Below are 26,805 nucleotides of genomic sequence, written 5' to 3'. Positions count from 1 at the left end.
GATACCTAAGACAGATCTGCACTCGATGACACCTCGATAACAGCCGGTCCCCACACTTACACCTTGCTCTCCTTACATCAGTTTACATCATATCAGTCTGTGACGCTGGCTTTGCAACATCTTGCGTGCCTTTAGGTTCGCCGCGACCAACACTTACAATGCACTGACCACAAAAAATGGAGGCGCCGCGGCTTGAACGCTGCACCTTTCACATGCGAAGCGAACGCGCTACCAACTGAGCTACGCCACATGCACGACCAAACTGCGCTATTCCCCATTCTTTGCGACTCTGATGCGCACGGACACGATGGTTGGTTGGTTTTTAGCGGTGAAGGGAGCAGAGTACAAAGGCGCGGACACGTTCATATACACAAACGTTCCAAGTAGTTTCGATGCTCTGGTATTACAAATGCAAATTCCGTCTGTTTTTAACGTCTTAAATTGAAAGAGCCGTCACAAATTGCTCCGTTTTCGCTCCTTATCGACAATCATACAGCACCTGAGGTAACAAACACATCTCGAGCCCCATTGTGCACTCCATTATTCATGCCAACTCAGTGCCTCGCTCTTTACTACTGTGTACTAATCTTGTCCTCCAACTGCAAAACCCTGGGCCACAACAAGTTTCCGCGTCTCCATTGCACTGCGCATACAACAAAACGCTCCCCAAACTTGGCACTCACCCACGCAGCCGACTTTTCCGACTTTCCACGACGCTCACGCTAGTGACAGCATTATTTATAGTTCGACGTCGCGCCAAAGCGAATGAGCACATTTCGCCTACGGCTTAGGCCGCCCTCCTAGTGTGGCTGCTCGGTGTCTGCAGGCAGCGAGGGTCTGCTAGCTTCCTGTGTTCGCACCTATGTCACCTGTGCTTGCTTGTCAGAGACAGACTATCGCAAAACATACAACTCACTCCATGAATTGATTGCTACGGCATCTGTTATCAGCAGTCACAACTAGCAACACCAGTAGCAGCCGACTGCACGCAAAGAATAGGAATGTGCAGTGGGATTTACGTGAACTCGGCGCAACGCAGATCTTTCCGGCATAGGCTTGAGAATCTTACGGGAACACTTGTACTGTTTCTAAATAAAGTGTAGGCGTGGGAGGAGGGTGCTTCCCGCGCACTAATAACAGCACGCTTGCCAATTGTGGATGCTAATCATTCGCTTGTATCTTCCTAGACACATCTGCAGGCTGAGAATTATTCCACTTGCATGGCAAGGTGCGCATGTAGGTGTGTTAAAAATTCTGGAGGCACCGGGTATTGATCCCAGTACCTCTCGCATACTAAGCTAGCGCTCTACCACCTGAGCTACGCCCACCCCCCCGAAGACTAATGGTGCTACAAACAGCCATATAGAGGACACAGACCCTTGCACTCCCATTATTCAGCAGACAAACACTACTCTCTATGTATCCGTTAGGGTGTCTTTCAGGTTTCGTGCATTCTGTATCGAATCGTAGTTGGCCACAATGAAAGTGGCACGTATAACGTCGAAAATAGAGTTCGGACACCGCTCTGAGTAAGTCGAACGTGTTGTCCACCCTCTAGACTTCAATGAGGTTAAGCCGTGATACCTAAGACAGATCTGCACTCGATGACACCTCGATAACAGCCGGTCCCCACACTTACACCTTGCTCTCCTTACATCAGTTTACATCATATCAGTCTGTGACGCTGGCTTTGCAACATCTTGCGTGCCTTTAGGTTCGCCGCGACCAACACTTACAATGCACTGACCACAAAAAATGGAGGCGCCGCGGCTTGAACGCTGCACCTTTCACATGCGAAGCGAACGCGCTACCAACTGAGCTACGCCACATGCACGACCAAACTGCGCTATTCCCCATTCTTTGCGACTCTGATGCGCACGGACACGATGGTTGGTTGGTTTTTAGCGGTGAAGGGAGCAGAGTACAAAGGCGCGGACACGTTCATATACACAAACGTTCCAAGTAGTTTCGATGCTCTGGTATTACAAATGCAAATTCCGTCTGTTTTTAACGTCTTAAATTGAAAGAGCCGTCACAAATTGCTCCGTTTTCGCTCCTTATCGACAATCATACAGCACCTGAGGTAACAAACACATCTCGAGCCCCATTGTGCACTCCATTATTCATGCCAACTCAGTGCCTCGCTCTTTACTACTGTGTACTAATCTTGTCCTCCAACTGCAAAACCCTGGGCCACAACAAGTTTCCGCGTCTCCATTGCACTGCGCATACAACAAAACGCTCCCCAAACTTGGCACTCACCCACGCAGCCGACTTTTCCGACTTTCCACGACGCTCACGCTAGTGACAGCATTATTTATAGTTCGACGTCGCGCCAAAGCGAATGAGCACATTTCGCCTACGGCTTAGGCCGCCCTCCTAGTGTGGCTGCTCGGTGTCTGCAGGCAGCGAGGGTCTGCTAGCTTCCTGTGTTCGCACCTATGTCACCTGTGCTTGCTTGTCAGAGACAGACTATCGCAAAACATACAACTCACTCCATGAATTGATTGCTACGGCATCTGTTATCAGCAGTCACAACTAGCAACACCAGTAGCAGCCGACTGCACGCAAAGAATAGGAATGTGCAGTGGGATTTACGTGAACTCGGCGCAACGCAGATCTTTCCGGCATAGGCTTGAGAATCTTACGGGAACACTTGTACTGTTTCTAAATAAAGTGTAGGCGTGGGAGGAGGGTGCTTCCCGCGCACTAATAACAGCACGCTTGCCAATTGTGGATGCTAATCATTCGCTTGTATCTTCCTAGACACATCTGCAGGCTGAGAATTATTCCACTTGCATGGCAAGGTGCGCATGTAGGTGTGTTAAAAATTCTGGAGGCACCGGGTATTGATCCCAGTACCTCTCGCATACTAAGCTAGCGCTCTACCACCTGAGCTACGCCCACCCCCCCGAAGACTAATGGTGCTACAAACAGCCATATAGAGGACACAGACCCTTGCACTCCCATTATTCAGCAGACAAACACTACTCTCTATGTATCCGTTAGGGTGTCTTTCAGGTTTCGTGCATTCTGTATCGAATCGTAGTTGGCCACAATGAAAGTGGCACGTATAACGTCGAAAATAGAGTTCGGACACCGCTCTGAGTAAGTCGAACGTGTTGTCCACCCTCTAGACTTCAATGAGGTTAAGCCGTGATACCTAAGACAGATCTGCACTCGATGACACCTCGATAACAGCCGGTCCCCACACTTACACCTTGCTCTCCTTACATCAGTTTACATCATATCAGTCTGTGACGCTGGCTTTGCAACATCTTGCGTGCCTTTAGGTTCGCCGCGACCAACACTTACAATGCACTGACCACAAAAAATGGAGGCGCCGCGGCTTGAACGCTGCACCTTTCACATGCGAAGCGAACGCGCTACCAACTGAGCTACGCCACATGCACGACCAAACTGCGCTATTCCCCATTCTTTGCGACTCTGATGCGCACGGACACGATGGTTGGTTGGTTTTTAGCGGTGAAGGGAGCAGAGTACAAAGGCGCGGACACGTTCATATACACAAACGTTCCAAGTAGTTTCGATGCTCTGGTATTACAAATGCAAATTCCGTCTGTTTTTAACGTCTTAAATTGAAAGAGCCGTCACAAATTGCTCCGTTTTCGCTCCTTATCGACAATCATACAGCACCTGAGGTAACAAACACATCTCGAGCCCCATTGTGCACTCCATTATTCATGCCAACTCAGTGCCTCGCTCTTTACTACTGTGTACTAATCTTGTCCTCCAACTGCAAAACCCTGGGCCACAACAAGTTTCCGCGTCTCCATTGCACTGCGCATACAACAAAACGCTCCCCAAACTTGGCACTCACCCACGCAGCCGACTTTTCCGACTTTCCACGACGCTCACGCAACGCTCACGCTAGTGACAGCATTATTTATAGTTCGACGTCGCGCCAAAGCGAATGAGCACATTTCGCCTACGGCTTAGGCCGCCCTCCTAGTGTGGCTGCTCGGTGTCTGCAGGCAGCGAGGGTCTGCTAGCTTCCTGTGTTCGCACCTATGTCACCTGTGCTTGCTTGTCAGAGACAGACTATCGCAAAACATACAACTCACTCCATGAATTGATTGCTACGGCATCTGTTATCAGCAGTCACAACTAGCAACACCAGTAGCAGCCGACTGCACGCAAAGAATAGGAATGTGCAGTGGGATTTACGTGAACTCGGCGCAACGCAGATCTTTCCGGCATAGGCTTGAGAATCTTACGGGAACACTTGTACTGTTTCTAAATAAAGTGTAGGCGTGGGAGGAGGGTGCTTCCCGCGCACTAATAACAGCACGCTTGCCAATTGTGGATGCTAATCATTCGCTTGTATCTTCCTAGACACATCTGCAGGCTGAGAATTATTCCACTTGCATGGCAAGGTGCGCATGTAGGTGTGTTAAAAATTCTGGAGGCACCGGGTATTGATCCCAGTACCTCTCGCATACTAAGCTAGCGCTCTACCACCTGAGCTACGCCCGCCCCCCCGAAGACTAATGGTGCTACAAACAGCCATATAGACGACACAGACCCTTGCACTCCCATTATTCAGCAGACAAACACTACTCTCTATGTATCCGTTAGGGTGTCTTTCAGGTTTCGTGCATTCTGTATCGAATCGTAGTTGGCCACAATGAAAGTGGCACGTATAACGTCGAAAATAGAGTTCGGACACCGCTCTGAGTAAGTCGAACGTGTTGTCCACCCTCTAGACTTCAATGAGGTTAAGCCGTGATACCTAAGACAGATCTGCACTCGATGACACCTCGATAACAGCCGGTCCCCACACTTACACCTTGCTCTCCTTACATCAGTTTACATCATATCAGCCTGTGACGCTGGCTTTGCAACATCTTGCGTGCCTTTAGGTTCGCCGCGACCAACACTTACAATGCACTGACCACAAAAAATGGAGGCGCCGCGGCTTGAACGCTGCACCTTTCACATGCGAAGCGAACGCGCTACCAACTGAGCTACGCCACATGCACGACCAAACTGCGCTATTCCCCATTCTTTGCGACTCTGATGCGCACGGACACGATGGTTGGTTGGTTTTTAGCGGTGAAGGGAGCAGAGTACAAAGGCGCGGACACGTTCATACACACAAACGTTCCAAGTAGTTTCGATGCTCTGGTATTACAAATGCAAATTCCGTCTGTTTTTAACGTCTTAAATTGAAAGAGCCGTCACAAATTGCTCCGTTTTCGCTCCTTATCGACAATCATACAGCACCTGAGGTAACAAACACATCTCGAGCCCCATTGTGCACTCCATTATTCATGCCAACTCAGTGCCTCGCTCTTTACTACTGTGTACTAATCTTGTCCTCCAACTGCTAAACCCTGGGCCACAACAAGTTTCCGCGTCTCCATTGCACTGCGCATACAACAAAACGCTCCCCAAACTTGGCACTCACCCACGCAGCCGACTTTTCCGACTTTCCACGACGCTCACGCTAGTGACAGCATTATTTATAGTTCGACGTCCCGCCAAAGCGAATGAACACATTTCGCCTACGGCTTAGGCCGCCCTCCTAGTGTGGCTGCTCGGTGTCTGCAGGCAGCGAGGGTCTGCTAGCTTCCTGTGTTCGCACCTATGTCACCTGTGCTTGCTTGTCAGAGACAGACTATCGCAAAACATACAACTCACTCCATGAATTGATTGCTACGGCATCTGTTATCAGCAGTCACAACTAGCAACACCAGTAGCAGCCGACTGCACGCAAAGAATAGGAATGTGCAGTGGGATTTACGTGAACTCGGCGCAACGCAGATCTTTCCGGCATAGGCTTGAGAATCTTACGGGAACACTTGTACTGTTTCTAAATAAAGTGTAGGCGTGGGAGGAGGGTGCTTCCCGCGCACTAATAACAGCACGCTTGCCAATTGTGGATGCTAATCATTCGCTTGTATCTTCCTAGACACATCTGCAGGCTGAGAATTATTCCACTTGCATGGCAAGGTGCGCATGTAGGTGTGTTAAAAATTCTGGAGGCACTGGGTATTGATCCCAGTACCTCTCGCATACTAAGCTAGCGCTCTACCACCTGAGCTACGCCCGCCCCCCCGAAGACTAATGGTGCTACAAACAGCCATATAGACGACACAGACCCTTGCACTCCCATTATTCAGCAGACAAACACTACTCTCTATGTATCCGTTAGGGTGTCTTTCAGGTTTCGTGCATTCTGTATCGAATCGTAGTTGGCCACAATGAAAGTGGCACGTATAACGTCGAAAATAGAGTTCGGACACCGCTCTGAGTAAGTCGAACGTGTTGTCCACCCTCTAGACTTCAATGAGGTTAAGCCGTGATACCTAAGACAGATCTGCACTCGATGACACCTCGATAACAGCCGGTCCCCACACTTACACCTTGCTCTCCTTACATCAGTTTACATCATATCAGTCTGTGACGCTGGCTTTGCAACATCTTGCGTGCCTTTAGGTTCGCCGCGACCAACACTTACAATGCACTGACCACAAAAAATGGAGGCGCCGCGGCTTGAACGCTGCACCTTTCACATGCGAAGCGAACGCGCTACCAACTGAGCTACGCCACATGCACGACCAAACTGCACTATTCCCCATTCTTTGCGACTCTGATGCGCACGGACACGATGGTTGGTTGGTTTTTAGCGGTGAAGGGAGCAGAGTACAAAGGCGCGGACACGTTCATATACACAAACGTTCCAAGTAGTTTCGATGCTCTGGTATTACAAATGCAAATTCCGTCTGTTTTTAACGTCTTAAATTGAAAGAGCCGTCACAAATTGCTCCGTTTTCGCTCCTTATCGACAATCATACAGCACCTGAGGTAACAAACACATCTCGAGCCCCATTGTGCACTCCATTATTCATGCCAACTCAGTGCCTCGCTCTTTACTACTGTGTACTAATCTTGTCCTCCAACTGCAAAACCCTGGGCCACAACAAGTTTCCGCGTCTCCATTGCACTGCGCATACAACAAAACGCTCCCCAAACTTGGCACTCACCCACGCAGCCGACTTTTCCGACTTTCCACGACGCTCACGCAACGCTCACGCTAGTGACAGCATTATTTATAGTTCGACGTCGCGCCAAAGCGAATGAGCACATTTCGCCTACGGCTTAGGCTGCCCTCCTAGTGTGGCTGCTCGGTGTCTGCAGGCAGCGAGGGTCTGCTAGCTTCCTGTGTTCGCACCTATGTCACCTGTGCTTGCTTGTCAGAGACAGACTATCGCAAAACATACAACTCACTCCATGAATTGATTGCTACGGCATCTGTTATCAGCAGTCACAACTAGCAACACCAGTAGCAGCCGACTGCACGCAAAGAATAGGAATGTGCAGTGGGATTTACGTGAACTCGGCGCAACGCAGATCTTTCCGGCATAGGCTTGAGAATCTTCCGGGAACACTTGTACTGTTTCTAAATAAAGTGTAGGCGTGGGAGGAGGGTGCTTCCCGCGCACTAATAACAGCACGCTTGCCAATTGTGGATGCTAATCATTCGCTTGTATCTTCCTAGACACATCTGCAGGCTGAGAATTATTCCACTTGCATGGCAAGGTGCGCATGTAGGTGTGTTAAAAATTCTGGAGGCACTGGGTATTGATCCCAGTACCTCTCGCATACTAAGCTAGCGCTCTACCACCTGAGCTACGCCCGCCCCCCCGAAGACTAATGGTGCTACAAACAGCCATATAGACGACACAGACCCTTGCACTCCCATTATTCAGCAGACAAACACTACTCTCTATGTATCCGTTAGGGTGTCTTTCAGGTTTCGTGCATTCTGTATCGAATCGTAGTTGGCCACAATGAAAGTGGCACGTATAACGTCGAAAATAGAGTTCGGACACCGCTCTGAGTAAGTCGAACGTGTTGTCCACCCTCTAGACTTCAATGAGGTTAAGCCGTGATACCTAAGACAGATCTGCACTCGATGACACCTCGATAACAGCCGGTCCCCACACTTACACCTTGCTCTCCTTACATCAGTTTACATCATATCAGTCTGTGACGCTGGCTTTGCAACATCTTGCGTGCCTTTAGGTTCGCCGCGACCAACACTTACAATGCACTGACCACAAAAAATGGAGGCGCCGCGGCTTGAACGCTGCACCTTTCACATGCGAAGCAAACGCGCTACCAACTGAGCTACGCCACATGCACGACCAAACTGCGCTATTCCCCATTCTTTGCGACTCTGATGCGCACGGACACGATGGTTGGTTGGTTTTTAGCGGTGAAGGGAGCAGAGTACAAAGGCGCGGACACGTTCATATACACAAACGTTCCAAGTAGTTTCGATGCTCTGGTATTACAAATGCAAATTCCGTCTGTTTTTAACGTCTTAAATTGAAAGAGCCGTCACAAATTGCTCCGTTTTCGCTCCTTATCGACAATCATACAGCACCTGAGGTAACAAACACATCTCGAGCCCCATTGTGCACTCCATTATTCATGCCAACTCAGTGCCTCGCTCTTTACTACTGTGTACTAATCTTGTCCTCCAACTGCAAAACCCTGGGCCACAACAAGTTTCCGCGTCTCCATTGCACTGCGCATACAACAAAACGCTCCCCAAACTTGGCACTCACCCACGCAGCCGACTTTTCCGACTTTCCACGACGCTCACGCTAGTGACAGCATTATTTATAGTTCGACGTCGCGCCAAAGCGAATGAGCACATTTCGCCTACGGCTTAGGCCGCCCTCCTAGTGTGGCTGCTCGGTGTCTGCAGGCAGCGAGGGTCTGCTAGCTTCCTGTGTTCGCACCTATGTCACCTGTGCTTGCTTGTCAGAGACAGACTATCGCAAAACATACAACTCACTCCATGAATTGATTGCTACGGCATCTGTTATCAGCAGTCACAACTAGCAACACCAGTAGCAGCCGACTGCACGCAAAGAATAGGAATGTGCAGTGGGATTTACGTGAACTCGGCGCAACGCAGATCTTTCCGGCATAGGCTTGAGAATCTTACGGGAACACTTGTACTGTTTCTAAATAAAGTGTAGGCGTGGGAGGAGGGTGCTTCCCGCGCACTAATAACAGCACGCTTGCCAATTGTGGATGCTAATCATTCGCTTGTATCTTCCTAGACACATCTGCAGGCTGAGAATTATTCCACTTGCATGGCAAGGTGCGCATGTAGGTGTGTTAAAAATTCTGGAGGCACTGGGTATTGATCCCAGTACCTCTCGCATACTAAGCTAGCGCTCTACCACCTGAGCTACGCCCGCCCCCCCGAAGACTAATGGTGCTACAAACAGCCATATAGACGACACAGACCCTTGCACTCCCATTATTCAGCAGACAAACACTACTCTCTATGTATCCGTTAGGGTGTCTTTCAGGTTTCGTGCATTCTGTATCGAATCGTAGTTGGCCACAATGAAAGTGGCACGTATAACGTCGAAAATAGAGTTCGGACACCGCTCTGAGTAAGTCGAACGTGTTGTCCACCCTCTAGACTTCAATGAGGTTAAGCCGTGATACCTAAGACAGATCTGCACTCGATGACACCTCGATAACAGCCGGTCCCCACACTTACACCTTGCTCTCCTTACATCAGTTTACATCATATCAGCCTGTGACGCTGGCTTTGCAACATCTTGCGTGCCTTTAGGTTCGCCGCGACCAACACTTACAATGCACTGACCACAAAAAATGGAGGCGCCGCGGCTTGAACGCTGCACCTTTCACATGCGAAGCGAACGCGCTACCAACTGAGCTACGCCACATGCACGACCAAACTGCGCTATTCCCCATTCTTTGCGACTCTGATGCGCACGGACACGATGGTTGGTTGGTTTTTAGCGGTGAAGGGAGCAGAGTACAAAGGCGCGGACACGTTCATACACACAAACGTTCCAAGTAGTTTCGATGCTCTGGTATTACAAATGCAAATTCCGTCTGTTTTTAACGTCTTAAATTGAAAGAGCCGTCACAAATTGCTCCGTTTTCGCTCCTTATCGACAATCATACAGCACCTGAGGTAACAAACACATCTCGAGCCCCATTGTGCACTCCATTATTCATGCCAACTCAGTGCCTCGCTCTTTACTACTGTGTACTAATCTTGTCCTCCAACTGCTAAACCCTGGGCCACAACAAGTTTCCGCGTCTCCATTGCACTGCGCATACAACAAAACGCTCCCCAAACTTGGCACTCACCCACGCAGCCGACTTTTCCGACTTTCCACGACGCTCACGCTAGTGACAGCATTATTTATAGTTCGACGTCCCGCCAAAGCGAATGAACACATTTCGCCTACGGCTTAGGCCGCCCTCCTAGTGTGGCTGCTCGGTGTCTGCAGGCAGCGAGGGTCTGCTAGCTTCCTGTGTTCGCACCTATGTCACCTGTGCTTGCTTGTCAGAGACAGACTATCGCAAAACATACAACTCACTCCATGAATTGATTGCTACGGCATCTGTTATCAGCAGTCACAACTAGCAACACCAGTAGCAGCCGACTGCACGCAAAGAATAGGAATGTGCAGTGGGATTTACGTGAACTCGGCGCAACGCAGATCTTTCCGGCATAGGCTTGAGAATCTTACGGGAACACTTGTACTGTTTCTAAATAAAGTGTAGGCGTGGGAGGAGGGTGCTTCCCGCGCACTAATAACAGCACGCTTGCCAATTGTGGATGCTAATCATTCGCTTGTATCTTCCTAGACACATCTGCAGGCTGAGAATTATTCCACTTGCATGGCAAGGTGCGCATGTAGGTGTGTTAAAAATTCTGGAGGCACTGGGTATTGATCCCAGTACCTCTCGCATACTAAGCTAGCGCTCTACCACCTGAGCTACGCCCGCCCCCCCGAAGACTAATGGTGCTACAAACAGCCATATAGACGACACAGACCCTTGCACTCCCATTATTCAGCAGACAAACACTACTCTCTATGTATCCGTTAGGGTGTCTTTCAGGTTTCGTGCATTCTGTATCGAATCGTAGTTGGCCACAATGAAAGTGGCACGTATAACGTCGAAAATAGAGTTCGGACACCGCTCTGAGTAAGTCGAACGTGTTGTCCACCCTCTAGACTTCAATGAGGTTAAGCCGTGATACCTAAGACAGATCTGCACTCGATGACACCTCGATAACAGCCGGTCCCCACACTTACACCTTGCTCTCCTTACATCAGTTTACATCATATCAGTCTGTGACGCTGGCTTTGCAACATCTTGCGTGCCTTTAGGTTCGCCGCGACCAACACTTACAATGCACTGACCACAAAAAATGGAGGCGCCGCGGCTTGAACGCTGCACCTTTCACATGCGAAGCGAACGCGCTACCAACTGAGCTACGCCACATGCACGACCAAACTGCACTATTCCCCATTCTTTGCGACTCTGATGCGCACGGACACGATGGTTGGTTGGTTTTTAGCGGTGAAGGGAGCAGAGTACAAAGGCGCGGACACGTTCATATACACAAACGTTCCAAGTAGTTTCGATGCTCTGGTATTACAAATGCAAATTCCGTCTGTTTTTAACGTCTTAAATTGAAAGAGCCGTCACAAATTGCTCCGTTTTCGCTCCTTATCGACAATCATACAGCACCTGAGGTAACAAACACATCTCGAGCCCCATTGTGCACTCCATTATTCATGCCAACTCAGTGCCTCGCTCTTTACTACTGTGTACTAATCTTGTCCTCCAACTGCAAAACCCTGGGCCACAACAAGTTTCCGCGTCTCCATTGCACTGCGCATACAACAAAACGCTCCCCAAACTTGGCACTCACCCACGCAGCCGACTTTTCCGACTTTCCACGACGCTCACGCAACGCTCACGCTAGTGACAGCATTATTTATAGTTCGACGTCGCGCCAAAGCGAATGAGCACATTTCGCCTACGGCTTAGGCTGCCCTCCTAGTGTGGCTGCTCGGTGTCTGCAGGCAGCGAGGGTCTGCTAGCTTCCTGTGTTCGCACCTATGTCACCTGTGCTTGCTTGTCAGAGACAGACTATCGCAAAACATACAACTCACTCCATGAATTGATTGCTACGGCATCTGTTATCAGCAGTCACAACTAGCAACACCAGTAGCAGCCGACTGCACGCAAAGAATAGGAATGTGCAGTGGGATTTACGTGAACTCGGCGCAACGCAGATCTTTCCGGCATAGGCTTGAGAATCTTCCGGGAACACTTGTACTGTTTCTAAATAAAGTGTAGGCGTGGGAGGAGGGTGCTTCCCGCGCACTAATAACAGCACGCTTGCCAATTGTGGATGCTAATCATTCGCTTGTATCTTCCTAGACACATCTGCAGGCTGAGAATTATTCCACTTGCATGGCAAGGTGCGCATGTAGGTGTGTTAAAAATTCTGGAGGCACTGGGTATTGATCCCAGTACCTCTCGCATACTAAGCTAGCGCTCTACCACCTGAGCTACGCCCGCCCCCCCGAAGACTAATGGTGCTACAAACAGCCATATAGACGACACAGACCCTTGCACTCCCATTATTCAGCAGACAAACACTACTCTCTATGTATCCGTTAGGGTGTCTTTCAGGTTTCGTGCATTCTGTATCGAATCGTAGTTGGCCACAATGAAAGTGGCACGTATAACGTCGAAAATAGAGTTCGGACACCGCTCTGAGTAAGTCGAACGTGTTGTCCACCCTCTAGACTTCAATGAGGTTAAGCCGTGATACCTAAGACAGATCTGCACTCGATGACACCTCGATAACAGCCGGTCCCCACACTTACACCTTGCTCTCCTTACATCAGTTTACATCATATCAGTCTGTGACGCTGGCTTTGCAACATCTTGCGTGCCTTTAGGTTCGCCGCGACCAACACTTACAATGCACTGACCACAAAAAATGGAGGCGCCGCGGCTTGAACGCTGCACCTTTCACATGCGAAGCAAACGCGCTACCAACTGAGCTACGCCACATGCACGACCAAACTGCGCTATTCCCCATTCTTTGCGACTCTGATGCGCACGGACACGATGGTTGGTTGGTTTTTAGCGGTGAAGGGAGCAGAGTACAAAGGCGCGGACACGTTCATATACACAAACGTTCCAAGTAGTTTCGATGCTCTGGTATTACAAATGCAAATTCCGTCTGTTTTTAACGTCTTAAATTGAAAGAGCCGTCACAAATTGCTCCGTTTTCGCTCCTTATCGACAATCATACAGCACCTGAGGTAACAAACACATCTCGAGCCCCATTGTGCACTCCATTATTCATGCCAACTCAGTGCCTCGCTCTTTACTACTGTGTACTAATCTTGTCCTCCAACTGCAAAACCCTGGGCCACAACAAGTTTCCGCGTCTCCATTGCACTGCGCATACAACAAAACGCTCCCCAAACTTGGCACTCACCCACGCAGCCGACTTTTCCGACTTTCCACGACGCTCACGCTAGTGACAGCATTATTTATAGTTCGACGTCGCGCCAAAGCGAATGAGCACATTTCGCCTACGGCTTAGGCCGCCCTCCTAGTGTGGCTGCTCGGTGTCTGCAGGCAGCGAGGGTCTGCTAGCTTCCTGTGTTCGCACCTATGTCACCTGTGCTTGCTTGTCAGAGACAGACTATCGCAAAACATACAACTCACTCCATGAATTGATTGCTACGGCATCTGTTATCAGCAGTCACAACTAGCAACACCAGTAGCAGCCGACTGCACGCAAAGAATAGGAATGTGCAGTGGGATTTACGTGAACTCGGCGCAACGCAGATCTTTCCGGCATAGGCTTGAGAATCTTACGGGAACACTTGTACTGTTTCTAAATAAAGTGTAGGCGTGGGAGGAGGGTGCTTCCCGCGCACTAATAACAGCACGCTTGCCAATTGTGGATGCTAATCATTCGCTTGTATCTTCCTAGACACATCTGCAGGCTGAGAATTATTCCACTTGCATGGCAAGGTGCGCATGTAGGTGTGTTAAAAATTCTGGAGGCACCGGGTATTGATCCCAGTACCTATCGCATACTAAGCTAGCGCTCTACCACCTGAGCTACGCCCGCCCCCCCGAAGACTAATGGTGCTACAAACAGCCATATAGACGACACAGACCCTTGCACTCCCATTATTCAGCAGACAAACACTACTCTCTATGTATCCGTTAGGGTGTCTTTCAGGTTTCGTGCATTCTGTATCGAATCGTAGTTGGCCACAATGAAAGTGGCACGTATAACGTCGAAAATAGAGTTCGGACACCGCTCTGAGTAAGTCGAACGTGTTGTCCACCCTCTAGACTTCAATGAGGTTAAGCCGTGATACCTAAGACAGATCTGCACTCGATGACACCTCGATAACAGCCGGTCCCCACACTTACACCTTGCTCTCCTTACATCAGTTTACATCATATCAGTCTGTGACGCTGGCTTTGCAACATCTTGCGTGCCTTTAGGTTCGCCGCGACCAACACTTACAATGCACTGACCACAAAAAATGGAGGCGCCGCGGCTTGAACGCTGCACCTTTCACATGCGAAGCGAACGCGCTACCAACTGAGCTACGCCACATGCACGACCAAACTGCGCTATTCCCCATTCTTTGCGATTCTGATGCGCACGGACACGATGGTTGGTTGGTTTTTAGCGGTGAAGGGAGCAGAGTACAAAGGCGCGGACACGTTCATATACACAAACGTTCCAAGTAGTTTCGATGCTCTGGTATTACAAATGCAAATTCCGTCTGTTTTTAACGTCTTAAATTGAAAGAGCCGTCACAAATTGCTCCGTTTTCGCTCCTTATCGACAATCATACAGCACCTGAGGTAACAAACACATCTCGAGCCCCATTGTGCACTCCATTATTCATGCCAACTCAGTGCCTCGCTCTTTACTACTGTGTACTAATCTTGTCCTCCAACTGCAAAACCCTGGGCCACAACAAGTTTCCGCGTCTCCATTGCACTGCGCATACAACAAAACGCTCCCCAAACTTGGCACTCACCCACGCAGCCGACTTTTCCGACTTTCCACGACGCTCACGCAACGCTCGCGCTAGTGACAGCATTATTTATAGTACGACGTCGCGCCAAAGCGAATGAGCACATTTCGCCTACGGCTTAGGCCGCCCTCCTAGTGTGGCTGCTCGGTGTCTGCAGGCAGCGAGGGTCTGCTAGCTTCCTGTGTTCGCACCTATGTCACCTGTGCTTGCTTGTCAGAGACAGACTATCGCAAAACATACAACTCACTCCATGAATTGATTGCTACGGCATCTGTTATCAGCAGTCACAACTAGCAACACCAGTAGCAGCCGACTGCACGCAAAGAATAGGAATGTGCAGTGGGATTTACGTGAACTCGGCGCAACGCAGATCTTTCCGGCATAGGCTTGAGAATCTTACGGGAACACTTGTACTGTTTCTAAATAAAGTGTAGGCGTGGGAGCAGGGTGCTTCCCGCGCACTAATAACAGCACGCTTGCCAATTGTGGATGCTAATCATTCGCTTGTATCTTCCTAGACACATCTGCAGGCTGAGAATTATTCCACTTGCATGGCAAGGTGCGCATGTAGGTGAGTTAAAAATTCTGGAGGCACCGGGTATTGATCCCAGTACCTCTCGCATACTAAGCTAGCGCTCTACCACCTGAGCTACGCACGCCCCCCCGAAGACTAATGGTGCTACAAACAGCCATATAGACGACACAGACCCTTGCACTCCCATTATTCAGCAGACAAACACTACTCTCTATGTATCCGTTAGGGTGTCTTTCAGGTTTCGTGCATTCTGTATCGAATCGTAGTTGGCCACAATGAAAGTGGCACGTATAACGTCGAAAATAGAGTTCGGACACCGCTCTGAGTAAGTCGAACGTGTTGTCCACCCTCTAGACTTCAATGAGGTTAAGCCGTGATACCTAAGACAGATCTGCACTCGATGACACCTCGATAACAGCCGGTCCCCACACTTACACCTTGCTCTCCTTACATCAGTTTACATCATATCAGTCTGTGACGCTGGCTTTGCAACATCTTGCGTGCCTTTAGGTTCGCCGCGACCAACACTTACAATGCACTGACCACAAAAAATGGAGGCGCCGCGGCTTGAACGCTGCACCTTTCACATGCGAAGCGAACGCGCTACCAACTGAGCTACGCCACATGCACGACCAAACTGCGCTATTCCCCATTCTTTGCGACTCTGATGCGCACGGACACGATGGTTGGTTGGTTTTTAGCGGTGAAGGGAGCAGAGTACAAAGGCGCGGACACGTTCATATACACAAACGTTCCAAGTAGTTTCGATGCTCTGGTATTACAAATGCAAATTCCGTCTGTTTTTAACGTCTTAAATTGAAAGAGCCGTCACAAATTGCTCCGTTTTCGCTCCTTATCGACAATCATACAGCACCTGAGGTAACAAACACATCTCGAGCCCCATTGTGCACTCCATTATTCATGCCAACTCAGTGCCTCGCTCTTTACTACTGTGTACTAATCTTGTCCTCCAACTGCAAAACCCTGGGCCACAACAAGTTTCCGCGTCTCCATTGCACTGCGCATACAACAAAACGCTCCCCAAACTTGGCACTCACCCACGCAGCCGACTTTTCCGACTTTCCACGACGCTCACGCAACGCTCACGCTAGTGACAGCATTATTTATAGTTCGACGTCGCGCCAAAGCGAATGAGCACATTTCGCCTACGGCTTAGGCCGCCCTCCTAGTGTGGCTGCTCGGTGTCTGCAGGCAGCGAGGGTCTGCTAGCTTCCTGTGTTCGCACCTATGTCACCTGTGCTTGCTTGTCAGAGACAGACTATCGCAAAACATACAACTCACTCCATGAATTGATTGCTACGGCATCTGTTATCAGCAGTCACAACTAGCAACACCAGTAGCAGCCGACTGCACGCAAAGAATAGGAATGTGCATTGGGATTTACGTGAACTCGGCGCAACGCAGATCTTTCCGGCATAGGCTTGAGAATCTTACGGGAACACTTGTACTGTTTCTAAATAAAGTGTAGGCGCGGTAGGAGGGTGCTTCCCGCGCACTAATAACAGCACGCTTGCCAGTTGTGGATGCTAATCATTCGCTTGTATCTTCCTAGACACATCTGCAGGCTGAGAATTATTCCACTTGCATGGCAAGGTGCGCATGTAGGTGTGTTAAATATTCTGCAGGCACCGGGTATTGATCCCAGTACCTCTCGCATACTAAGCTACCGCTCTACCACCTGAGCTACGCCCGCCCCCCCGAAGACTAATGGTGCTACAAACAGCCATATAGACGACACAGACCCTTGCACTCCCATTATTCAGCAGACAAACACTACTCTCTATGTATCCGTTAGGGTGTCTTTCAGGTTTCGTGCATTCTGTATCGAATCGTAGTTGGCCACAATGAAAGTGGCACGTATAACGTCGAAAATAGAGTTCGGACACCGCTCTGAGTAAGTCGAACGTGTTGTCCACCCTCTAGACTTCAATGAGGTTAAGCCGTGATACCTAAGACAGATCTGCACTCGATGACACCTCGATAACAGCCGGTCCCCACACTTACACCTTGCTCTCCTTACATCAGTTTACATCATATCAGTCTGTGACGCTGGCTTTGCAACATCTTGCGTGCCTTTAGGTTCGCCGCGACCAACACTTACAATGCACTGACCACAAAAAATGGAGGCGCCGCGGCTTGAACGCTGCACCTTTCACATGCGAAGCGAACGCGCTACCAACTGAGCTACGCCACATGCACGACCAAACTGCGCTATTCCCCATTCTTTGCGACTCTGATGCGCACGGACACGATGGTTGGTTGGTTTTTAGCGGTGAAGGGAGCAGAGTACAAAGGCGCGGACACGTTCATATACACAAACGTTCCAAGTAGTTTCGATGCTCTGGTATTACAAATGCAAATTCCGTCTGTTTTTAACGTCTTAAATTGAAAGAGCCGTCACAAATTGCTCCGTTTTCGCTCCTTATCGACAATCATACAGCACCTGAGGTAACAAACACATCTCGAGCCCCATTGTGCACTCCATTATTCATGCCAACTCAGTGCCTCGCTCTTTACTACTGTGTACTAATCTTGTCCTCCAACTGCAAAACCCTGGGCCACAACAAGTTTCCGCGTCTCCATTGCACTGCGCATACAACAAAACGCTCCCCAAACTTGGCACTCACCCACGCAGCCGACTTTTCCGACTTTCCACGACGCTCACGCAACGCTCACGCTAGTGACAGCATTATTTGTAGTTCGACGTCGCGCCAAAGCGAATGAGCACATTTCGCCTACGGCTTAGGCCGCCCTCCTAGTGTGGCTGCTCGGTGTCTGCAGGCAGCGAGGGTCTGCTAGCTTCCTGTGTTCGCACCTATGTCACCTTTGCTTGCTTGTCAGAGACAGACTATCGCAAAACATACAACTCACTCCATGATTTGATTGCTACGGCATCTGTTATCAGCAGTCACAACTAGCAACACCAGTAGCAGCCGACTGCACGCAAAGAATAGGAATGTGCAGTGGGATTTACGTGAACTCGGCGCAACGCAGATCTTTCCGGCATAGGCTTGAGAATCTTACGGGAACACTTGTACTGTTTCTAAATAAAGTGTAGGCGCGGGAGGAGGGTGCTTCCCGCGCACTAATAACAGCACGCTTGCCAATTGTGGATGCTAATCATTCGCTTGTATCTTCCTAGACACATCTGCAGGCTGAGAATTATTCCACTTGCATGGCAAGGTGCGCATGTAGGTGTGTTAAAAATTCTGGAGGCACCGGGTATTGATCCCAGTACCTCTCGCATACTAAGCTAGCGCTCTACCACCTGAGCTACGCCCGCCCCCTCGAAGACTAATGGTGCTACAAACAGCCATATAGACGACACAGACCCTTGCACTCCCATTATTCAGCAGACAAACACTACTCTCTATGTATCCGTTAGGGTGTCTTTCAGGTTTCGTGCATTCTGTATCGAATCGTAGTTGGCCACAATGAAAGTGGCACGTATAACGTCGAAAATAGAGTTCGGACACCGCTCTGAGTAAGTCGAACGTGTTGTCCACCCTCTAGACTTCAATGAGGTTAAGCCGTGATACCTAAGACAGATCTGCACTCGATGACACCTCGATAACAGCCGGTCCCCACACTTACACCTTGCTCTCCTTACATCAGTTTACATCATATCAGTCTGTGACGCTGGCTTTGCAACATCTTGCGTGCCTTTAGGTTCGCCGCGACCAACACTTACAATGCACTGACCACAAAAAATGGAGGCGCCGCGGCTTGAACGCTGCACCTTTCACATGCGAAGCGAACGCGCTACCAACTGAGCTACGCCACATGCACGACCAAACTGCGCTATTCCCCATTCTTTGCGACTCTGATGCGCACGGACACGATGGTTGGTTGGTTTTTAGCGGTGAAGGGAGCAGAGTACAAAGGCGCGGACACGTTCATATACACAAACGTTCCAAGTAGTTTCGATGCTCTGGTATTACAAATGCAAATTCCGTCTGTTTTTAACGTCTTAAATTGAAAGAGCCGTCACAAATTGCTCCGTTTTCGCTCCTTATCGACAATCATACAGCACCTGAGGTAACAAACACATCTCGAGCCCCATTGTGCACTCCATTATTCATGCCAACTCAGTGCCTCGCTCTTTACTACTGTGTACTAATCTTGTCCTCCAACTGCAAAACCCTGGGCCACAACAAGTTTCCACGTCTCCATTGCACTGCGCATACAACAAAACGCTCCCCAAACTTGGCACTCACCCACGCAGCCGACTTTTCCGACTTTCCACGACGCTCACGCAACGCTCACGCTAGTGACAGCATTATTTATAGTTCGACGTCGCGCCAAAGCGAATGAGCACATTTCGCCTACGGCTTAGGCCGCCCTCCTAGTGTGGCTGCTCGGTGTCTGCAGGCAGCGAGGGTCTGCTAGCTTCCTGTGTTCGCACCTATGTCACCTGTGCTTGCTTGTCAGAGACAGACTATCGCAAAACATACAACTCACTCCATGAATTGATTGCTACGGCATCTGTTATCAGCAGTCACAACTAGCAACACCAGTAGCAGCCGACTGCACGCAAAGAATAGGAATGTGCAGTGGGATTTACGTGAACTCGGCGCAACGCAGATCTTTCCGGCATAGGCTTGAGAATCTTACGGGAACACTTGTACTGTTTCTAAATAAAGTGTAGGCGCGGGAGGAGGGTGCTTCCCGCGCACTAATAACAGCACGCTTGCCAATTGTGGATGCTAATCATTCGCTTGTATCTTCCTAGACACATCTGCAGGCTGAGAATTATTCCACTTGCATGGCAAGGTGCGCATGTAGGTGTGTTCAAAATTCTGGAGGCACCGGGTATTGATCCCAGTACCTCTCGCATACTAAGCTAGCGCTCTACCACCTGAGCTACGCCCGCCCCCTCGAAAACTAATGGTGCTACAAACAGCCATATAGACGACACAGACCCTTGCACTCCCATTATTCAGCAGACAAACACTACTCTCTATGTATCCGTTAGGGTGTCTTTCAGGTTTCGTGCATTCTGTATCGAATCGTAGTTGGCCACAATGAAAGTGGCACGTATAACGTCGAAAATAGAGTTCGGACACCGCTCTGAGTAAGTCGAACGTGTTGTCCACCCTCTAGACTTCAATGAGGTTAAGCCGTGATACCTAAGACAGATCTGCACTCGATGACACCTCGATAACAGCCGGTCCCCACACATACACCTTGCTCTCCTTACATCAGTTTACATCATATCAGTCTGTGACGCTGGCTTTGCAACATCTTGCGTGCCTTTAGGTTCGCCGCGACCAACACTTACAATGCACTGACCACAAAAAATGGAGGCGCCGCGGCTTGAACGCTGCACCTTTCACATGCGAAGCGAACGCGCTACCAACTGAGCTACGCCACATGCACGACCAAACTGCGCTATTCCCCATTCTTTGCGACTCTGATGCGCACGGACACGATGGTTGGTTGGTTTTTAGCGGTGAAGGGAGCAGAGTACAAAGGCGCGGACACGTTCATATACACAAACGTTCCAAGTAGTTTCGATGCTCTGGTATTACAAATGCAAATTCCGTCTGTTTTTAACGTCTTAAATTGAAAGAGCCGTCACAAATTGCTCCGTTTTCGCTCCTTATCGACAATCATACAGCACCTGAGGTAACAAACACATCTCGAGCCCCATTGTGCACTCCATTATTCATGCCAACTCAGTGCCTCGCTCTTTACTACTGTGTACTAATCTTGTCCTCCAACTGCAAAACCCTGGGCCACAACAAGTTTCCGCGTCTCCATTGCACTGCGCATACAACAAAACGCTCCCCAAACTTGGCACTCACCCACGCAGCCGACTTTTCCGACTTTCCACGACGCTCACGCAACGCTCACGCTAGTGACAGCATTATTTATAGTTCGACGTCGCGCCAAAGCGAATGAGCACATTTCGCCTACGGCTTAGGCCGCCCTCCTAGTGTGGCTGCTCGGTGTCTGCAGGCAGCGAGGGTCTGCTAGCTTCCTGTGTTCGCACCTATGTCACCTGTGCTTGCTTGTCAGAGACAGACTATCGCAAAACATACAACTCACTCCATGAATTGATTGCTACGGCATCTGTTATCAGCAGTCACAACTAGCAACACCAGTAGCAGCCGACTGCACGCAAAGAATAGGAATGTGCAGTGGGATTTACGTGAACTCGGCGCAACGCAGATCTTTCCGGCATAGGCTTGAGAATCTTACGGGAACACTTGTACTGTTTCTAAATAAAGTGTAGGCGCGGGAGGAGGGTGCTTCCCGCGCACTAATAACAGCACGCTTGCCAATTGTGGATGCTAATCATTCGCTTGTATCTTCCTAGACACATTTGCAGGCTGAGAATTATTCCACTTGCATGGCAAGGTGCGCATGTAGGTGTGTTCAAAATTCTGGAGGCACCGGGTATTGATCCCAGTACCTCTCGCATACTAAGCTAGCGCTCTACCACCTGAGCTACGCCCGCCCCCTCGAAAACTAATGGTGCTACAAACAGCCATATAGACGACACAGACCCTTGCACTCCCATTATTCAGCAGACAAACACTACTCTCTATGTATCCGTTAGGGTGTCTTTCAGGTTTCGTGCATTCTGTATCGAATCGTAGTTGGCCACAATGAAAGTGGCACGTATAACGTCGAAAATAGAGTTCGGACACCGCTCTGAGTAAGTCGAACGTGTTGTCCACCCTCTAGACTTCAATGAGGTTAAGCCGTGATACCTAAGACAGATCTGCACTCGATGACACCTCGATAACAGCCGGTCCCCACACTTACACCTTGCTCTGCTTACATCAGTTTACATCATATCAGTCTGTGACGCTGGCTTTGCAACATCTTGCGTGCCTTTAGGTTCGCCGCGACCAACACTTACAATGCACTGACCACAAAAAATGGAGGCGCCGCGGCTTGAACGCTGCACCTTTCACATGCGAAGCGAACGCGCTACCAACTGAGCTACGCCACATGCACGACCAAACTGCGCTATTCCCCATTCTTTGCGACTCTGATGCGCACGGACACGATGGTTGGTTGGTTTTTAGCGGTGAAGGGAGCAGAGTACAAAGGCGCGGACACGTTCATATACACAAACGTTCCAAGTAGTTTCGATGCTCTGGTATTACAAATGCAAATTCCGTCTGTTTTTAACGTCTTAAATTGAAAGAGCCGTCACAAATTGCTCCGTTTTCGCTCCTTATCGACAATCATACAGCACCTGAGGTAACAAACACATCTCGAGCCCCATTGTGCACTCCATTATTCATGCCAACTCAGTGCCTCGCTCTTTACTACTGTGTACTAATCTTGTCCTCCAACTGCAAAACCCTGGGCCACAACAAGTTTCCACGTCTCCATTGCACTGCGCATACAACAAAACGCTCCCCAAACTTGGCACTCACCCACGCAGCCGACTTTTCCGACTTTCCACGACGCTCACGCAACGCTCACGCTAGTGACAGCATTATTTATAGTTCGACGTCGCGCCAAAGCGAATGAGCACATTTCGCCTACGGCTTAGGCCGCCCTCCTAGTGTGGCTGCTCGGTGTCTGCAGGCAGCGAGGGTCTGCTAGCTTCCTGTGTTCGCACCTATGTCACCTGTGCTTGCTTGTCAGAGACAGACTATCGCAAAACATACAACTCACTCCATGAATTGATTGCTACGGCATCTGTTATCAGCAGTCACAACTAGCAACACCAGTAGCAGCCGACTGCACGCAAAGAATAGGAATGTGCAGTGGGATTTACGTGAACTCGGCGCAACGCAGATCTTTCCGGCATAGGCTTGAGAATCTTACGGGAACACTTGTACTGTTTCTAAATAAAGTGTAGGCGCGGGAGGAGGGTGCTTCCCGCGCACTAATAACAGCACGCTTGCCAATTGTGGATGCTAATCATTCGCTTGTATCTTCCTAGACACATCTGCAGGCTGAGAATTATTCCACTTGCATGGCAAGGTGCGCATGTAGGTGTGTTCAAAATTCTGGAGGCACCGGGTATTGATCCCAGTACCTCTCGCATACTAAGCTAGCGCTCTACCACCTGAGCTACGCCCGCCCCCTCGAAAACTAATGGTGCTACAAACAGCCATATAGACGACACAGACCCTTGCACTCCCATTATTCAGCAGACAAACACTACTCTCTATGTATCCGTTAGGGTGTCTTTCAGGTTTCGTGCATTCTGTATCGAATCGTAGTTGGCCACAATGAAAGTGGCACGTATAACGTCGAAAATAGAGTTCGGACACCGCTCTGAGTAGGTCGAACGTGTTGTCCACCCTCTAGACTTCAATGAGGTTAAGCCGTGATACCTAAGACAGATCTGCACTCGATGACACCTCGATAACAGCCGGTCCCCACACATACACCTTGCTCTCCTTACATCAGTTTACATCATATCAGTCTGTGACGCTGGCTTTGCAACATCTTGCGTGCCTTTAGGTTCGCCGCGACCAACACTTACAATGCACTGACCACAAAAAATGGAGGCGCCGCGGCTTGAACGCTGCACCTTTCACATGCGAAGCGAACGCGCTACCAACTGAGCTACGCCACATGCACGACCAAACTGCGCTATTCCCCATTCTTTGCGACTCTGATGCGCACGGACACGATGGTTGGTTGGTTTTTAGCGGTGAAGGGAGCAGAGTACAAAGGCGCGGACACGTTCATATACACAAACGTTCCAAGTAGTTTCGATGCTCTGGTATTACAAATGCAAATTCCGTCTGTTTTTAACGTCTTAAATTGAAAGAGCCGTCACAAATTGCTCCGTTTTCGCTCCTTATCGACAATCATACAGCACCTGAGGTAACAAACACATCTCGAGCCCCATTGTGCACTCCATTATTCATGCCAACTCAGTGCCTCGCTCTTTACTACTGTGTACTAATCTTGTCCTCCAACTGCAAAACCCTGGGCCACAACAAGTTTCCGCGTCTCCATTGCACTGCGCATACAACAAAACGCTCCCCAAACTTGGCACTCACCCACGCAGCCGACTTTTCCGACTTTCCACGACGCTCACGCAACGCTCACGCTAGTGACAGCATTATTTATAGTTCGACGTCGCGCCAAAGCGAATGAGCACATTTCGCCTACGGCTTAGGCCGCCCTCCTAGTGTGGCTGCTCGGTGTCTGCAGGCAGCGAGGGTCTGCTAGCTTCCTGTGTTCGCACCTATGTCACCTGTGCTTGCTTGTCAGAGACAGACTATCGCAAAACATACAACTCACTCCATGAATTGATTGCTACGGCATCTGTTATCAGCAGTCACAACTAGCAACACCAGTAGCAGCCGACTGCACGCAAAGAATAGGAATGTGCAGTGGGATTTACGTGAACTCGGCGCAACGCAGATCTTTCCGGCATAGGCTTGAGAATCTTACGGGAACACTTGTACTGTTTCTAAATAAAGTGTAGGCGCGGGAGGAGGGTGCTTCCCGCGCACTAATAACAGCACGCTTGCCAATTGTGGATGCTAATCATTCGCTTGTATCTTCCTAGACACATTTGCAGGCTGAGAATTATTCCACTTGCATGGCAAGGTGCGCATGTAGGTGTGTTCAAAATTCTGGAGGCACCGGGTATTGATCCCAGTACCTCTCGCATACTAAGCTAGCGCTCTACCACCTGAGCTACGCCCGCCCCCTCGAAAACTAATGGTGCTACAAACAGCCATATAGACGACACAGACCCTTGCACTCCCATTATTCAGCAGACAAACACTACTCTCTATGTATCCGTTAGGGTGTCTTTCAGGTTTCGTGCATTCTGTATCGAATCGTAGTTGGCCACAATGAAAGTGGCACGTATAACGTCGAAAATAGAGTTCGGACACCGCTCTGAGTAAGTCGAACGTGTTGTCCACCCTCTAGACTTCAATGAGGTTAAGCCGTGATACCTAAGACAGATCTGCACTCGATGACACCTCGATAACAGCCGGTCCCCACACATACACCTTGCTCTCCTTACATCAGTTTACATCATATCAGTCTGTGACGCTGGCTTTGCAACATCTTGCGTGCCTTTAGGTTCGCCGCGACCAACACTTACAATGCACTGACCACAAAAAATGGAGGCGCCGCGGCTTGAACGCTGCACCTTTCACATGCGAAGCGAACGCGCTACCAACTGAGCTACGCCACATGCACGACCAAACTGCGCTATTCCCCATTCTTTGCGACTCTGATGCGCACGGACACGATGGTTGGTTGGTTTTTAGCGGTGAAGGGAGCAGAGTACAAAGGCGCGGACACGTTCATATACACAAACGTTCCAAGTAGTTTCGATGCTCTGGTATTACAAATGCAAATTCCGTCTGTTTTTAACGTCTTAAATTGAAAGAGCCGTCACAAATTGCTCCGTTTTCGCTCCTTATCGACAATCATACAGCACCTGAGGTAACAAACACATCTCGAGCCCCATTGTGCACTCCATTATTCATGCCAACTCAGTGCCTCGCTCTTTACTACTGTGTACTAATCTTGTCCTCCAACTGCAAAACCCTGGGCCACAACAAGTTTCCGCGTCTCCATTGCACTGCGCATACAACAAAACGCTCCCCAAACTTGGCACTCACCCACGCAGCCGACTTTTCCGACTTTCCACGACGCTCACGCAACGCTCACGCTAGTGACAGCATTATTTATAGTTCGACGTCGCGCCAAAGCGAATGAGCACATTTCGCCTACGGCTTAGGCCGCCCTCCTAGTGTGGCTGCTCGGTGTCTGCAGGCAGCGAGGGTCTGCTAGCTTCCTGTGTTCGCACCTATGTCACCTGTGCTTGCTTGTCAGAGACAGACTATCGCAAAACATACAACTCACTCCATGAATTGATTGCTACGGCATCTGTTATCAGCAGTCACAACTAGCAACACCAGTAGCAGCCGACTGCACGCAAAGAATAGGAATGTGCAGTGGGATTTACGTGAACTCGGCGCAACGCAGATCTTTCCGGCATAGGCTTGAGAATCTTACGGGAACACTTGTACTGTTTCTAAATAAAGTGTAGGCGTGGGAGGAGGGTGCTTCCCGCGCACTAATAACAGCACGCTTGCCAATTGTGGATGCTAATCATTCGCTTGTATCTTCCTAGACACATCTGCAGGCTGAGAATTATTCCACTTGCATGGCAAGGTGCGCATGTAGGTGTGTTAAAAATTCTGGAGGCACTGGGTATTGATCCCAGTAAATCTCGCATACTAAGCTAGCGCTCTACCACCTGAGCTACGGCCGCCCCCACAAAGACTAATGGTGCTACAAACAGCCATATAGACGACACAGACCCTTGCACTCCCATTATTCAGCAGACAAACACTACTCTCTATG

Source organism: Schistocerca gregaria, unplaced genomic scaffold, assembly GCF_023897955.1.
Source record: "Schistocerca gregaria isolate iqSchGreg1 unplaced genomic scaffold, iqSchGreg1.2 ptg000156l, whole genome shotgun sequence".
In the NCBI taxonomy this organism is placed as follows: Eukaryota; Metazoa; Arthropoda; class Insecta; order Orthoptera; family Acrididae; genus Schistocerca; species Schistocerca gregaria.
Note: the sequence above shows the minus strand (reverse complement) of the source record.